The sequence below is a fragment of the Puma concolor genome, chromosome B1 (genome assembly GCF_028749965.1).
Source record: "Puma concolor isolate L17-30 chromosome B1, mPumCon1.1.hap2, whole genome shotgun sequence".
Lineage (NCBI taxonomy): Eukaryota > Metazoa > Chordata > Mammalia > Carnivora > Felidae > Puma > Puma concolor.
The window spans coordinates 82,943,303-82,958,814 of NC_141670.1; the positions used below are offsets into that span (position 1 = coordinate 82,943,303).

General features: G+C 36.7%; 1 long non-coding RNA gene across 1 annotated transcript in view; it reads left to right on the forward strand.

Moving 5' to 3' along the window:
- The window catches only part of LOC147581727 (uncharacterized), a 100,663-nt gene extending 85,599 nt beyond the window's left edge, over positions 1 to 15,064 (forward strand). Inside the window, exon 3 of the long non-coding RNA XR_015250194.1 lies at positions 15,050 to 15,064. This is a non-coding gene — a long non-coding RNA (uncharacterized LOC147581727). The remainder of the gene's footprint in view (positions 1 to 15,049) is intronic.
- Positions 15,065 to 15,512: the final 448 nt, after the last annotated feature.

Here is a 15,512-nt window from a genome sequence, read left to right on the forward strand (position 1 = left end):
GTGAATCTCGGCTTTGCCACTTATTGTGTTGGGAAAGTTACATAACCTCTTCGTGCCTCAGCTTTCCCATCTATCAAGTGGGGGTGATAAAAGTACCAGCTTCATAAATTCATTGTCAACATCTTATGAGTTTTATACATAAACTTCCTAGGAGCAGGTCTGGTACATAGTAGGAATTTACTAATTATTAGCTATTGTTACTATTTATCCATCTGATCAATGCTTTTGCTCGTGGTGTAGTGTTTTGTAGAACCAGACACTGTATTCTCTTAGTGGTGTTAGTTCGGCAATAAGCCATACATAGGTTGGGGAAGGAAGTAGAAACTTTTAAATGGGATGCCAAAATCAAATTCTTCTTCACACTTGGCCTTTTCCCAGGCATATTTTTTCCTCTCCTCTATTTTTCCAAATAGAGAAAACTCTATTTTGTGAAATGTCAGGGAAGAGACATAAGAAGCTTTCTGTGGAAATAGTACCCAGAAAAAGACACGGATCTTAGTCATGGTACTTTCTTGGGGTTTTGGCAATGTCCTAGGTGGGTGTAGTTCCACATGGCAAATATTCCAGTGGTTAGAGGGAGTCAGGACTTTTGATTTGCACTGCCTGGGTAACTAACCTCAGAGATCCTCAGTTTTTCTTTTTAACAAAAGGAAGCCCAGCCTTCCCAGGGTGTGGTTTGAATTCCTGATTTGGTGGTTGTTAGGGGCTCTGGAAATACTGCACAGCTTTAAAGCAATGATAGAGTCATTACTATGCAAATCTTTTTTTTTTTTTTTTCTTTCAGCCTTTGTGTCACTAAAATACCACTTAAGTGGGATGTCTGTTTTCATCTGGTTTATATCTAAGATTGAAGACACATGGCTCTCTGATTAACTCTGAAACCATTAACACCACAGCTTCATCAGAAAAACCACAGAAATTAGGGTTAAATGGGTCCTCCTGTGATTTTCTCTAGTCCTTTTCCAGCTTTATTGGCTTCTCTCTCTGCTTCCCCTACGTGTCTCCGTCTACTTTTTACTTGGGAATGAACCGTCTGTCCATCTCAGACCTCCCATACCTACTCCCACCTCGACACACATATTCTTCCTCTTGCCCAGTTCCTGGCTGCAGAATGCAGGCCATGCCCCTCTCATCCTTCTTTCTGAGCAATGAAAAAATAGAAAGATAACAACTGCCATGGATTCCTCTTGTTGGTAGGTGTCTGGTCTGAAGAGAATAATTCCACCTTGTGCAGCCACAAAAATATTTGCCATTGCAAAAAATAATTTTCATAATTCTGTGCTTCTGCTTAACCTCAGTTGTTTGAAGTCCTACTTATTTTCTGTAATGTAGATCAAATAGTCTTAGTGATGTTACTCTGATGTCAGAATGAGATGATGGACTTCCTTTGCATTTTGTTTCTACTCAAATTTTAATATTCCTATCTGTCACAGCTGGAATCTCAATTCAAAATCCTGGAAGTGATGGGGTGCCTGGGTGTCTTAGTTGGTTAAGCATCTGACTTCAGCTCAGGTCATGATCTCACGGTCTGTGTGTTTGAGCCCCACGTCGGGCTCTGTGCTGACAGCTCAGAGCCTGGAGCCTGCCTCAGATTCTGTGTCTTCCTCTCTCTCTGCCCCTCCCCCCTCATGCTCTGTCTCTCTCCATCTCTCAAAAATGAATAAACGGTAAAAAAAAAAAAAATCAAAATCCTAGATGTGAAAGCAATGTGGAAGCAAATGGTTTTATTTTTTATAACAAGTTTTTACCTTGTTACAGTCCCATCGTTGTTTTTCTTCCCCCCCTCTTCCAGTGGCTGCATCTAAGTTTGGATGTGGCAGAGACAGAATTAATGGCCCCAATTCTTTACCATTTCCTTATCATGTAGCTGTGTATTGCCCTCCAATTGTAGACAAGATTATCCACAGCCCTTGACTCTGGGATCTGCTTTAGTCAGTGGGATATTGGCAAGCATGATGTGATCAGAGTCTTGAAACATGTATGTAGAGTTGAGTTTCTCTCTCTCCGGCCTTCACTGTCACCATTAGAAAAAAAAAAAAAAAAAAAAGCCTGGCTTAGCCTACTAATTCCAGGAAAAGTGTGAGAGACATGTATAGCAGAACTTATCCCCAGTTACAGCAGCCTAAGTCAGTGAACTCCGAGCTGACCTGCAAGCATATAAAGTAAATAAATGGTTATTATTTTAAACCACTGAGTTTTGGGATAGTTTGTTATGCAGCATTTTTATAACAAGAGCTAATTGATCCATTAGGTAAATTAGGGTCAAGAGAATGGCATCTTAGTAAGATTCTTTGATACATCCATGTCCCCATCTATTCTTCGATCATAAATCCATTGAAATCATTGTCATGTTTTTCTCATGTTGACCAAAAGGTCCTTAGAATTCAGATCTTCTCTCTCTCAGCTGCATCTGTGATCTTCTTGTGCCTTACTGGGGCATGGGAAACTCAGGCTATTTGAGGCCGGTTTGCTTGGTTACCCTGGGTCACGTTGAGGCAACTCTGAAGGACATGTTACTTCTCTGGTCTCTACCTGAGATCTAAGGTATGGTTTCCTCTGATATTTAACCCCTTAATATATCTGGGATTTCTGTTATTTTTTCTTCCCCACATAAGACTCAGTAGGTAGAAGTGGAACATGATGAATAGGGTTCCTTATCAGAGAAATAACCTAAGTCCGAGGTCTGTTATTTCTCTAAATTTTCCACCCCATCCCTCAAACCTTTTATCTTTCCTGGGGCAGCAAAACTAATTGATTGTGTATTCTTCCAAATCTGTTGTTTATTATGCAAAGTTTGGATCTTGGAATGTTCAAAGCCTTAACTGGGAAGTCTAGAATTTGACACTTTTGTTCTCTTCATGCAATTAATGTCTTATGGTAAAGTTCTGTTGCTTGAATGAAGGAGGGTTATGGGGTAAAATTGTGAGGGGGGGAAAGTATATGTTAATGTAGCACAATATTACCCTCCTGTACATTCTGTTATCAATAAAAAATGGAATTGCTAACCCTATTAAGCCTCTCTCCTGAATTTCATATCTATATATCCAGCTGCCTATTTGAGACCGCATCCTAGGTGTCCTGTAGAGATCTCAAGCTCAACATGTCCAAAGTGAATACATCTTCTTGCCTTGATGCAATCACTCTCCAGGTTTTCTTATTTCAGTAACTTGGCATATTTATTCACCCAATTGTTTGGGAAGATCCTTGGGAAACCTTTCTGACTTGTGGCTTTCCTTCAAATGTTACATCCAATCATCAATGTACATCCTGTCCAGACAAATGTCACTGTCATTTCTCACCTGGACTACCACAGCAACCTCCTAAACTGTCTCTCCACTCCAGCTTCTCCTTTTTTCCTAGTTAATTCTTCACACAATAGCCATCTTCCCATAATATAAACCAGGTCATGTCAGTCTGTGCTAAAAGTCCATTTATGCATTTCTGTTGCTCATGAGATGGAATTCAAAACTCTTAATCTGGCCTTTAAGGCCCCACTCTATGTGTGTCTCCAGCCTCACTTCTTGTCACTTCTGCCCCAGCTCTCTTTGCTCTTGTCAATCTTCTGTCAGTATCTTGAATAATTTATGCTTTTTTTTGCTTCCAAGCTTTTGCTCAAATTCTTCCTTTTCTGGAGGAGTCTCCCCATTTGAACCTCCCACACATCACACACTCTTCCCTAGCTAATTCTTATAGTTCAACTTAAATATTATGTCCTAGAAGACTCCAGCCCTGATTTCTCTGTACTCCATGATGTACTTGTATATCATCCTGCTATTTTCTAAAACTCTGTTACAATTACTGATTTTTCTTTAAGTAATTTTTTTAGTTGAAGTATACATTATACAAAAATGTGTACTAATCATAGGTGTATATCTTGATGAATTTTTATGAAATAAACACACCCATTTTATTACCCATCCAGACCAAGAAATAGGACATTAGCAGCACACCAGAAATCCACTTATGCCTTCTTCCAAGAACAACTGCCTTCAAGGTAACCACTATCTTGACTTCTGCCATCATAGATCACTTTTGTATTTTCTTTAATTTCACATACATAGAATAAATAAATTAGTATGTATTTTTGAGGTCTTCTTTTGCTCAATATTATGTTTGTGAAATTCATGGTTTGTATGGCAATAATCTTCCTTTCCCATCCTTTTCAATGAGTATACCACAATTTATTCTTTGGTTTACTGACATTTGGGTGTTTCCAGTTTTCAGCAGATATGAATGCTACTGCTACAATTAATATTCTTATATCCTTATATCCATTCTTGTTTTTGTCTTTTGCTTTTGAAGATCTATACATTTCTATTCTACATATATGTAGGAGTGGATTGCAGGGTCATAGGGTAGACATATGTTTAGCTTTAATAGATATTGCCAAACAATTTTCCAATGACATTGTACTTATTTAAACTCCCACCAGAAATGTATGAGAATTGGGGTGCCTGAGTGGCTCAGTTGGTTGGGTGTCCCAGCTCTAAGTTTTGGCTTGGGTCCTGGTCTCGTGGTTTGGAATAGAGCCCCACCTCACAGCCTGCTTTGGATTCTCTCTCTCCTTCTCTCTGCCCCTACCTGGCTTCTGTGTGCTTGTGCTTGCTCTCTCTCTTTCTCAAAATAAACGTTAAAAAAAGAAGTGTATGAAAATTTTAGTGACTTTACATTCTTGCTAACATTTGGTACTGTCAGTATTTTTTATTCAGTCATTCTTGTGTGTGCATAGTGGTATCTTTATTGTGTTTTATAATTTGCATCTAATGACTAATGAAGTTGAATATCCTTTTGTTGGCCATTTGTATATACTGTTTTGTGAAATTCTTATTCAAGTCTTTGGGCTACCATTTTTTTTTCTTATTGATATGTGAGGGGTTTTGTGTTTGTATATTTTTTAATATGTCTTGTATGTTATCTCCTAGTCCTTGGCTTGTCTTTCAGATTTCTGAGGGTGTCTTCTAAGAACAGACGCTCTTGATTTTAATGAAGTATAATTTATCAATATTTTTCTTTGTGGATTTTTGTATCTTATTTAAAAAAAGTATTGCCTACCCTAGAATCATGACTATATTCTTCTGTTTTCATTTTTCTAGAAGCCTATTGTTTTAAATTTAGTTCTACTACCCATATAAAAATAGTTTTTGTGTATGGTGTGAAATATATAATTATAAAAATGAATAAATATATTTTTCATGTCCAGTTTATTGAAAAGACCATACTTGTAATGCATTAATTTCATCATAAACAAGTGTGGGTTTGTTTCTGAACTCTGTTCTGTTACATGGTTGATTTAATTCTGTTAAATGGTAATTTAAAGTCTCTTCTTCTACTTGGACTACAAGTTCCATGAAGGCAGGAGCTATGTGTATTTCTTATTAAATAGTATATTCCTATTTTTTACAATATTACCTGGTGCTCTCTACAGTTTTTCTGAATATTGAATGAATTGTCATCTTTCATAAAGTTTATTTTATTTTATTTTTTTTTTAACGTTTATTTATTTTTGGGACAGAGAGAGACAGAGCATGAACGGGGGAGGAGCAGAGAGAGAGGGAGACACAGAATCGGAAGCAGGCTCCAGGCTCTGAGCCATCAGCCCAGAGCCCGACACGGGGCTCGAACTCACAAACTGTGATATCGTGACCTGAGCCGAAGTCGGAAGCTCAACTGACTGAGCCACCCAGGCGCCCCTCATAAACAGTTTAAATGATAGGATGCATTCACAAACTCATAATCATCTGTGGACTAGTATTAAAATGCTAGCTACTGTTATCTATTCTATGGTTTAAGTTTAGTTGTAAGAATGGTGATCTCATGCTCCCCCAGAAGACACATACAGAAATATTTTCATTTTTTGCACATGATTATGTGTACTTAAAATATATTAAATCATTCATTTTGTGGAAATGCTATCAAGCTAAGAATTTGTTATTGATGCTAATCTTTTCTTTCTATTGTATTCTGTTCTTTCTACTCATTATTGGTACATAAACTTTTCTTCTATGTGTGTGCTCTACCTACATTTTAAAAATCTTTTGATTACATAAGTATTACCTGGATACATTCATTTTTATAAAAATTAAGACATTATGGAAAACAGTATAGAGTTTCCTCAAAAAGTTAAAAATAGAACTACCCTACGATCTGGTAATTGCACTACTTGGTATTTACCCCCAAACTACAAAAACACTAATTCAAAGGGATACATACACCCCTGTGTTTATTGCAACATTATTTACAATAGCCAAATTATGGAAGCAGCCCATAGAGGAATGGATAATGAAGTTGTGGTATATAAATAAATAAATAAATAAATAAATAAATAAATAAATGAGTATTATTCAGCCATAAAAAGAATGAAATCTTGCCATTTGCAACATGATTGGAGTTAGTGTTGTGCTAAGTGAAGTAAGTCAGTCAGAGAAATACAAATACTATATGATTTCACTCATGTGGAATTTAAGAAACAAAAGAAATGAGCAAAGCAAAATTAAAGAGAGAGAGAGAGACACAAACCAAGAAACAGACTCTTAACTACAGAGAACAAGTTGATGGTTATCAGAGGGGAGAGGAGTGGGGGATGGGTGAAATAGGCAATGGGGATTAAAGGGTGCACTTATTGTGATGAGCACTACTTGTTGTATGGAAGTGTTGAGTCACTATATTGTATACCTGAAACTAATATAACACTGTATAACTATACTGGAATTAAATAAAGTTAAAAAAATTAAGACATTATAGATAAAACTAAGATCAGCACTTTCAATCTCATATCCTTTTCCTGTTTATCAGTTATGATCATTGTTGTATTTAACAATGAACTATTGGATAATATATAATAATATTACTATATTTCCAGTAGTATATTGGAATGTTTATATATACTTGAATATATTCCAATACACTATATGTAACATACAGTATAAATAATAATTGTATAATAATTACATATTATATAATATTATGTTGTATAATATATATTGTAGTCTACATTGCACATTATACTTTATAACATAGAGGCTTAATGCAAAGATTATCTGGATTCAAATGTAAGTTCTTCCACTCTGGGCGAATTACTTAACCACTCTGTTTCAGTTTTCTCATCTATAAAATGGAGATAATAGTCCCTATATCACTGTTTCTATTTTTGCTGTAAGAAGTCAATGATCTTCAGAGCACCTGAGTGGCTCATTCGGTTAAGCGTCTGACTCTTGATTTTGGCTCAGGTCATGATCTTGTGATTCATGAGTTCAAGCCCTATATCGGACTCTGTGCAGACAGCACGGACCCTGTTTGGGATTCTCTCCCTCTCTCTCGGCCCCTCTCCTGCTCACTATCTCAAAAATAGATAAATAAACGTTAAAAAAAAAAGAGGTCAATCATCTTAAAAAAGTTTATTTATTTATTTTGAGACAGACAGAGAGAGGAGCATAAGCAGGGAGGGGCAGAGAGAGAGAGAGGGTGAGAAAGAATCTGAAGCAGGTTCCATCCTATCAATGTGGAGGTCGACACTGGGCTTGATCCACAAACGGTGAGATCATGACCTGAGCCGAAATCAAGTTTGACGCTCAACCGACTAAGCTACCCAGGTGCCCCATGAAGTCAATGATCTTCTAAAGAAATACAAAATCAAAGAAAGTGTCTTTCATATTTACTTACATATTTACCATTTCTGATGCTGATTACTCCTTCGTGCAGTTACACATTTCTATCAGGTATCTTTTTCTGTTTGAAAAACATCTTTTCTTCTAGTGCATGTGTGCTGGTGATGTATTTTCTAAGCTATGATTTGTCTGCAAAGTATTTTACCTCCATTTTTGAAACATGTTTTGGCTGGCTGTAGAATTCTACATTGATGTTTTTGATTTTGATAGTACTTTATATATGTCATTTCACTATTTTCTAGTTTTATAGTTTCTGACAAAAATCTTTTATAATTTTTATAGCTTTCTATGTAATATGTCTATTTTTCTGGCTTATTTAAAAATTTGTCATGACTGTTTTTCAATAATACCGTTATAAGGTAGTTGGTGTGGTTTTTCCCTATGTTTATTTTACTTGATGTTTGTTCAGTTTCTTGGACTTTTATGTTTATAATTTTCACTAAATTTAGAAAATATTCATCCAGTAGTTCTTCAGATATTTTCTGTCTTTCCATGCCCCCATATTTTTTCCTACTGATACTCTAATTATTGGCAAATTAGTCTGTTTGATACTGTCCTACAGGTCACTAGGGTTTTATTCATTTTTTTGAAAATCCTTTTTTTCTTTGTGTGTTCTTCATTCTTTGGATATTTTCTCTTGCTATAACTTTATGTTCACTGATTTTTCTTCTGTTAATCCCATCCTTTGTATTTTTTTATCCTTTAAAACTCCATTTAGGTAATTTTTATATCTTTAATTCTTCTCATTATGTTCATTTTTTTTCCTTTAAATCTTTGAGTATGTAATATTAATTATTGGTATTTTAAAGTCATTGTCTGAAAATTTATCATACTCATCATTTCCTGTTCTTTTCTATCAATGGATTTTTATCGTGGTTATGTGACATTCTTATGCTTCTTTAAATTGTTTTTTAATGTTTATTTATTTTTGAGAGAGAGAGAGAGAGACAGAGTGTGAGTGGGGGAGGTACAGAGAGAGAGGGAGACACAGAAATGGAAGCAGGCTCAGGCTCTGAGCTGTCAGCACAGACAAACTCACGGACTGTGAGATCATGACCTGAGCCAAAGTCAGAGGCTTAACCGACTGAGCCACCCAGGCGCCCCTCTTACGCTTCTTTAGATGCCTGATTATTTCTGATTTCTCATTGGATTCCACACTCCTGATTTTGTTCTTTCATTGTATTTTGTTCTAGCAAGATCAAATTATGCAGATCAGTTTCAACCTTTTGATTCTTTTAAACTTTGCTCCTGTGGGTTTAAGACAATCTTTACCCTCGGGCTAGGTTAGCCCCACTCTAGAGTCTGACTTTTTTGCCGTCTCCACAGAATGCTCTGCGTATTATGAAGTTTCTCCACTCTGACTGGTGAACTGTTCATAGCCCCATTACGGGAATGGTTCACCCTATTCCCAACCTCACAGAGTTTTATTCTGTGGTTGTGTAGATCATCACTCTTACAAAAGAGGACTCCTTTGCAGATCTTTATAGTTGTCTCTTTACAGTTTTCTCATCTCTGGCACTCTGCTCCATAAATGTCATTTTGACTTCTCTGAATTTCAATTTCTGTCTTCTCAACTCAATGAGGATACTGGGCTATGTATAATTCCCTCCTTGAGCTGCCTAGAAACTGCTATCTGGCGGAAAGCCAAGAAAATCATAGGGCTCATCTTGTTTGCTTCTCGGGGGTCACAGGTCAATGCTGCCTATTGTCCAATGTCTGAAAAGAGTTGTTTCATTTACTTTGTCTAGTTTTCTAATTATTTACAATGGGAGGATAATTCTCCTAACAGTTCCATGATATTTTATTTTCTACACATTTAAACATTATTTTATTCTTCCTTTCTTTTGGAGCAATTAAGGTGTTTTTTTGTTTTGTTTTGTTTTTGTTTTTGTTTTTTTTGGTCATTGTGTAATTTTACTATTTTGGTTGAGAAAATGTCCATTCTTCTGATGGTTACTCTTGAATTTAGGGAACTTTCAAGAATCTGTGGATCAGGGTTTCCAGACACATGTCACAAGCTGTGCACTGAGCAACTCCAGGGAGAATTATTTACATGTACTTTACAGCTGGTATACAAGAGGATCTTTACATATCTGATCATATTTTTTCTTTACTGTTGGATGATAGTTTGTCTGAATATAGAACTTATGTTCAAAGTTATATCCCTCTAGATCTTGAAAGGTATCACTCCTTTTTAAAAACAGTCACCTATGTTGCTTTTAAAATGCCTGATATAAATTTGCTTCTCCTTCTGTTCTAGATGGCCCATTTTTAAGGTAGCTTATAGGATTGTCTAATTGTCTTTGATGTCCTGGAATTTTAGAGACTGTACTCAAAAGTATAGGTTTTAAAACACTTGTTCCTGCTTGGCAGTCTGTTGGGTTTTTCCATTTGAGGCCTCATGATATTTTTAAGCTCTATGATATAGAAACTGTATTAAGGATAGAAAGTGTGTGTGCTTGTGTTTGACATGGGGGAGAAAAGATAGTCAAAGCCTCATCCTCCATTGTCCATTAAGGACATTGAATAGAATAGATATGCCTGCAACTTAGCATAACTATTTTTTAAAATATTTATTTATTTTGAGAGAGAGAGAATGCAAGTGGGGGAGGGACAGAGAGAGAGAGAGAGAGAGAGAGAGAGAGAATCCCAAACAGGTTCTGCACTGTCAGCACAGAGCCCGACGTGGTGCTTGAACCCACAGAACATGAGATCATGACCTGATCTGACATTAAGAGTTGGACGCTTAACCAATGGCGCCACCCAGGTGACCCTAACTAGGGATAACTATTTTTTTCTTTTGGGTATATACTTAGAAGTGTAATTGCTGAATGGTGGAGTGGGTAGATAGTTAACTTTAGGAGTCACTGCTAAACAGTTTTCCAAAGGAGTTGTGCCAATTTACACTTCTACTGGCAATCCAGTTGCCAGACATTCTTGTCAACTCTTGGTAAAATTGTCAGTCTTTTCAGCTTTTTTCATTCTGCTGTCATGTGATGGTATCTCTTTGTGGCTTAAAATGACTTTCCCTGATGAGTAGTAACTTGGGGTCCGTTTCCATATGTTAATTGGTTATTTGTATGTCTTCTTTTACAACATATCTGGTCATTTCTTTTACTCAGTTTAAAACAGTTTTTAAAAGATATATTCCATATGTGAGTCCTTGTTGGATTTTTGTGCTATAGATACATTCTCCTACTCTCTGACCTGTCTTTTCACTTTCTTATTCTTGTCTTTTGATGAACATAAATTCTTAGGATTAAATAAAATCCAATTTAATAGTATTTTCTTCTATGGTTAGTGCCTTTGCATCTTGCTTAAGAAGTATTTTTCTGCCTGAGGTCATGTATATTTTTTCAAAAGCATTTTTTATATGTTTTTTTTTCTTTTTATATTTATGTCTATGATGAACTCAAATTGTTTTTTTTGTATGGTATGAGGTAGGCCTCAAGGTTCGTTTTCTCCATATGGATATCAAATAGTTCCAATATCATTTACTAAAAATTATCATTTTTTTTCATTACAGAATTTCAGTGGCAATTTTTTGCGTTGGATTTATATTTAGTCCATATTCTACAAATTTGATTGTATTTATGTGTTGGTTTAAATGTGATTCTTTTTTCCATTCCATTGGTCCAATATCACACTCTCTAAATTACTCTAGCTTTATAATACGTCTTGCCATCTGGTGGTATTGTTTCTCCAAATTTGTTCTATTTCAACATTTGTCTTTCTAAGTTCTTTAAATTTCCATATATTGGGGCGCCTGGGTGGCGCAGTCGGTTGGGCGTCCGACTTCAGCCAGGTCACGATCTCGCGGTCCGTGAGTTCGAGCCCCGCATCAGGCTCTGGGCTGATGGCTCGGAGCCTGGAGCCTGTTTCCGATTCTGTGTCTCCCTCTCTCTCTGCCCCTCCCCCTTTCATGCTCTGTCTCTGTCTCAAAAATAAAAATAAAAAACGTTGAAAAAAAATAAAAAAAAAAAATAAAATAAATAAATTTCCATATAATTTTTTCCCCTCCCTGGTATTTAGCTTTCAATTTCACTGGATCTATAGATAAGTTTGAGGAAAATCAAATCTTAATCTTTAAAAAAAGTTTTTTTTAATCTTTATTTTTGAGAGAGAGAGAGAGAGAGAGAGAGAGAGAGAGATGAGTGGGGGAGGGGCAGAGAGAGAGGGAGACACGGAATCAGAAGCAGGCTCCAGGTTCTGAGCTGTCAGCACAGAGCCCAACACGGGGCTCGAACTCATGGACCGCAAGATCATGACCTGAGCTGAAGTCAGATGCTTAACCAACTGAGCCACCCAGGCAACCCCAAATCTTAATCTTAATCTTAAATTCTTCATCTTAATTAAATCTTAATGTTGAATTCCTCCAATCCATTAGTATGTTCCACGTCTTGATTTATTTAGGTCTTCTTTACTGTCTCTTTAATATTTCATAGTTTCAGTATAGTGGTCATATACATCTTTTGTTAGGTTCATTTCTAGTTATTTTATTTTTTATGAGATTGTATACAGTATTTTTTAAAATTTAGGGGTGCCTGAGTGGCTCAATTGGTTAAGTGTCCGACTTCGGTTCAGGTCATGATCTCATAGTTTGTGAGTTTGAGTCCCATGTCAGGGTCTGTGCTGACAGCCCAGAGCCTGAAGCCTGCTTCGGATTCTGTGTCTCCCTCTCTCTGTCCCTCCCCTGCTCTTGCTCTGTCTCTCTCTCTGTCTCAAAAATAAACATTAAAAAAAGGTTTTTAAAAATAAATAAATAAATACATACATAAATAAAACGTCAAAATAAATAAGTAAGTAAATAAGTAAAATTTCAATTTCCAGTTGTTTTTTCCTTAGGTCATAGAAACACAATTACACTTTGTATATTGATTTTGTTTTTAGTGACACTCTATTTATTTTTGGGACAGAGAGAGACAGAGCATGAACAGGGGAGGGGCAGAGAGAGAGGGAGACACAGAATCGGAAACAGGCTCCAGGCTCTGAGCCATCAGCCCAGAGCCCGACGCGGGGCTCGAACTCACGGACCGCGAGATCGTGACCTGGCTGAAGTCGGACGCTTAACCGACTGCGCCACCCAGGCGCCCCGTAACACTCTAAATTCACTTATTAATTCTAATAGTTTGCAGATCATTTTGAATTTTTTATTTACATAGACATGTCTTCTGCAAATAAAGATAGTGCTTTTTCTGTTTTCCAATATTTTTATCTTTCCCTTCTTTTTCTTTGTCTTTTTCTTTTCTGTTGTATTGAATAGGGCTTCCTATACAATGTTGAGAATATGTGATGATGGTGTACATAGTTGTTTTTAGACATTATTGGCTATCACCACTGAAGATGTGGCGCTACTGTGACCTAGTGGGTACAAGCCAGGGATGCTGCTAAATGTCCAAAATTCACAGGCTATACTCCCACGTCAAAGGATTTTCTAGACTCAAATGACAATAAGTTGAGAAATCTTGGTGTAAAGGAAAGCAGACTAACATCTCATAGACCTCAGGGAATGGCTACTGATAGTCATAGCCTTGACCCTGAATCCTTAGGAAAACATTAGATTATGATCAGTGTGCCCTAAAATATAATGCATTCTAGAAAGATTTATGTAAAAGTGGTTAATATTTGCAACACTTTGGGGCTTTCAGACATGTTTCAACTGTCTAAAGAATTAATTTATTTGAAAGATCTTATTTCCAAATAGTGCCAAATGCAGGAAGTATTGCAGAAAGTCAAGACCTCTTTACAATTTTTGTATTGCTCAAGGTAATTTAAAAAACATTTCTGGCTTACTGGATTGATATTTGCACAAAGAGATTATTTTTTTAAAAAGTTCTAAAACAAACTGTGGTTTGGACTTCAGGGCCCCAATGACCATTCTTCCTCTCTATAGAGTCTTTTACACAATAGTCAGCCTGGACCTTGGACCTAAGCAACATTTGTCTATCAGCTGGGAGCTCATTCAAAAGGGTTCCTCCTGCAGACCAGTCATTCCTTTCACTTTCCAACCTGGGGCAGACTCATTTGGCGCATGGAAAAACCAACTAAATTTGGTGTAATTGCAGCAGGTTTCTGGAATTCATCTGAATGGCATGGAGGAGGAGTAGGAAGGTGTCATAGAAGAGAATTATGCAAAAGTTCAGGAAAGGATAAAATGTGCTGGAAATAAAATGAATAAGCAACGACATCTGGAAATTGATTGAAAAAAGGCAACAACTGAAAGTGCATCTGGGGAAGAGAAAACAGGACCCAGATCGCCACAGATCTGGAAACATCAGGAGCCTAGAGAAAGTTCTATTATAAAGAAAACAAAACAAAAATCCCTGTGGCCTGGTGACACGCATTAGAAAACAAACAAATTTGGGTTGACTTTCTGACCAAGAGATATCTATCTATATTTAAACATGCATTGTGAGCTACGAAATATGTGCAGAAATGAAGCCCAGAAGAGTCAGAAATTCCAGGGGTAAGGAAAGATGGCACTGCTGTGGCAAAATACAAAACGGTGCAGGGTTGAGTGGAGATGGTCTTTGTAACTGATAGGTCACATATTAGGCAGCAGTAAACAAATTTCATTGACTCTTTGATCACTGCATTTATGTCTCACATTCCACCTGTCTCCTTAATGAAATACTTTTTTGAGTCCTGGGTCACAATATCATCAAGATGACACTGGCTTGTGATGTGGCATTAGTGTATTTCTAAGTGTATAATGTAACACTGAATAATAGCCACACTGGCACTGCTGGCCATAAATCATGCTATTATCTGCTGGACCTCAATGTCATCATTTAAGTCACAGAGGAATGAGTGTGTACTACAATCTTAAGATACAAAGTGAATCTGTCATATCAAATCTCCAGGGATGATGAGGTAAAGACCGCCAGAGCTTCTGGCTAGTGATTCTTATGGAGACTCAAAACCAGGACAGAGTGCCTTTCACTGCTGGGATTGTGATGGCACTATTTGTCAAGAACCCAGTCGTGTTACTCAGGAAGCTAACAAATTTTTTCCTGCGGTAGTATTTTGGTGCTTTGCTTTCAATATCTCTTCCCTTTAGTTGTTTTGGTCCACTTTGTAATGCTAAACCTTAAAGTTTAAAGAAAAGATACTATTTTGTAGTGCATATTATACTAATCCGTGGAGAGGAAGACGATAAGGAAGTCATCTATTCGTAAAGCATTTGCCTGTAAAGGCAAAAATGACACAGTACACAGATACCTCCTGTTATGGGTTGAATGCCCCCTAACTTCATATATTAAAGTTGTAACCCCCAGTATCTCAGAATGTGACTGGATTTAGAGAAGTAATCAAGTAATTAAAGAAGTAATTAAATTAAAATAAGGACATTAGGGTAGGCCCTAATATGACTGGTGTTCTTATAGGAAGACAAGATTCGGATACAGACACACACATAAGCAAGACCATATGAAGATACATGGAGAAGACAGCCATCTACTACCTAAGGAGAGAGGCCTCAGAAGAAACCAGCTCTGCCAAGACCTGAATCTTGGACTTCTAGCCTCCAGAACTGTGAGATAATAAACCTCTGTTGTTTAAGCCACCCAGTTTGTGATACTTTGTTATGGCAGCCCTAGAAAATGAATATATCCACATAGAATTTGATATATTTTTCTGGATAAACAAATATTTTCTTTATGTTTAAGTGGAGTATTAAACAAATACTGAGTGTTGTAAATAAAATGAAGAGATAATACCAAATAGCCTCTACAAATTTTCCTAACATAAAATGGACATAGTGTGAATTCACCCTCCATGATACAAACGTTGTCTTAATTTGAATTTTCATAGACTCAGCCCCACAGACTGGGATTGGAGTATATTCAC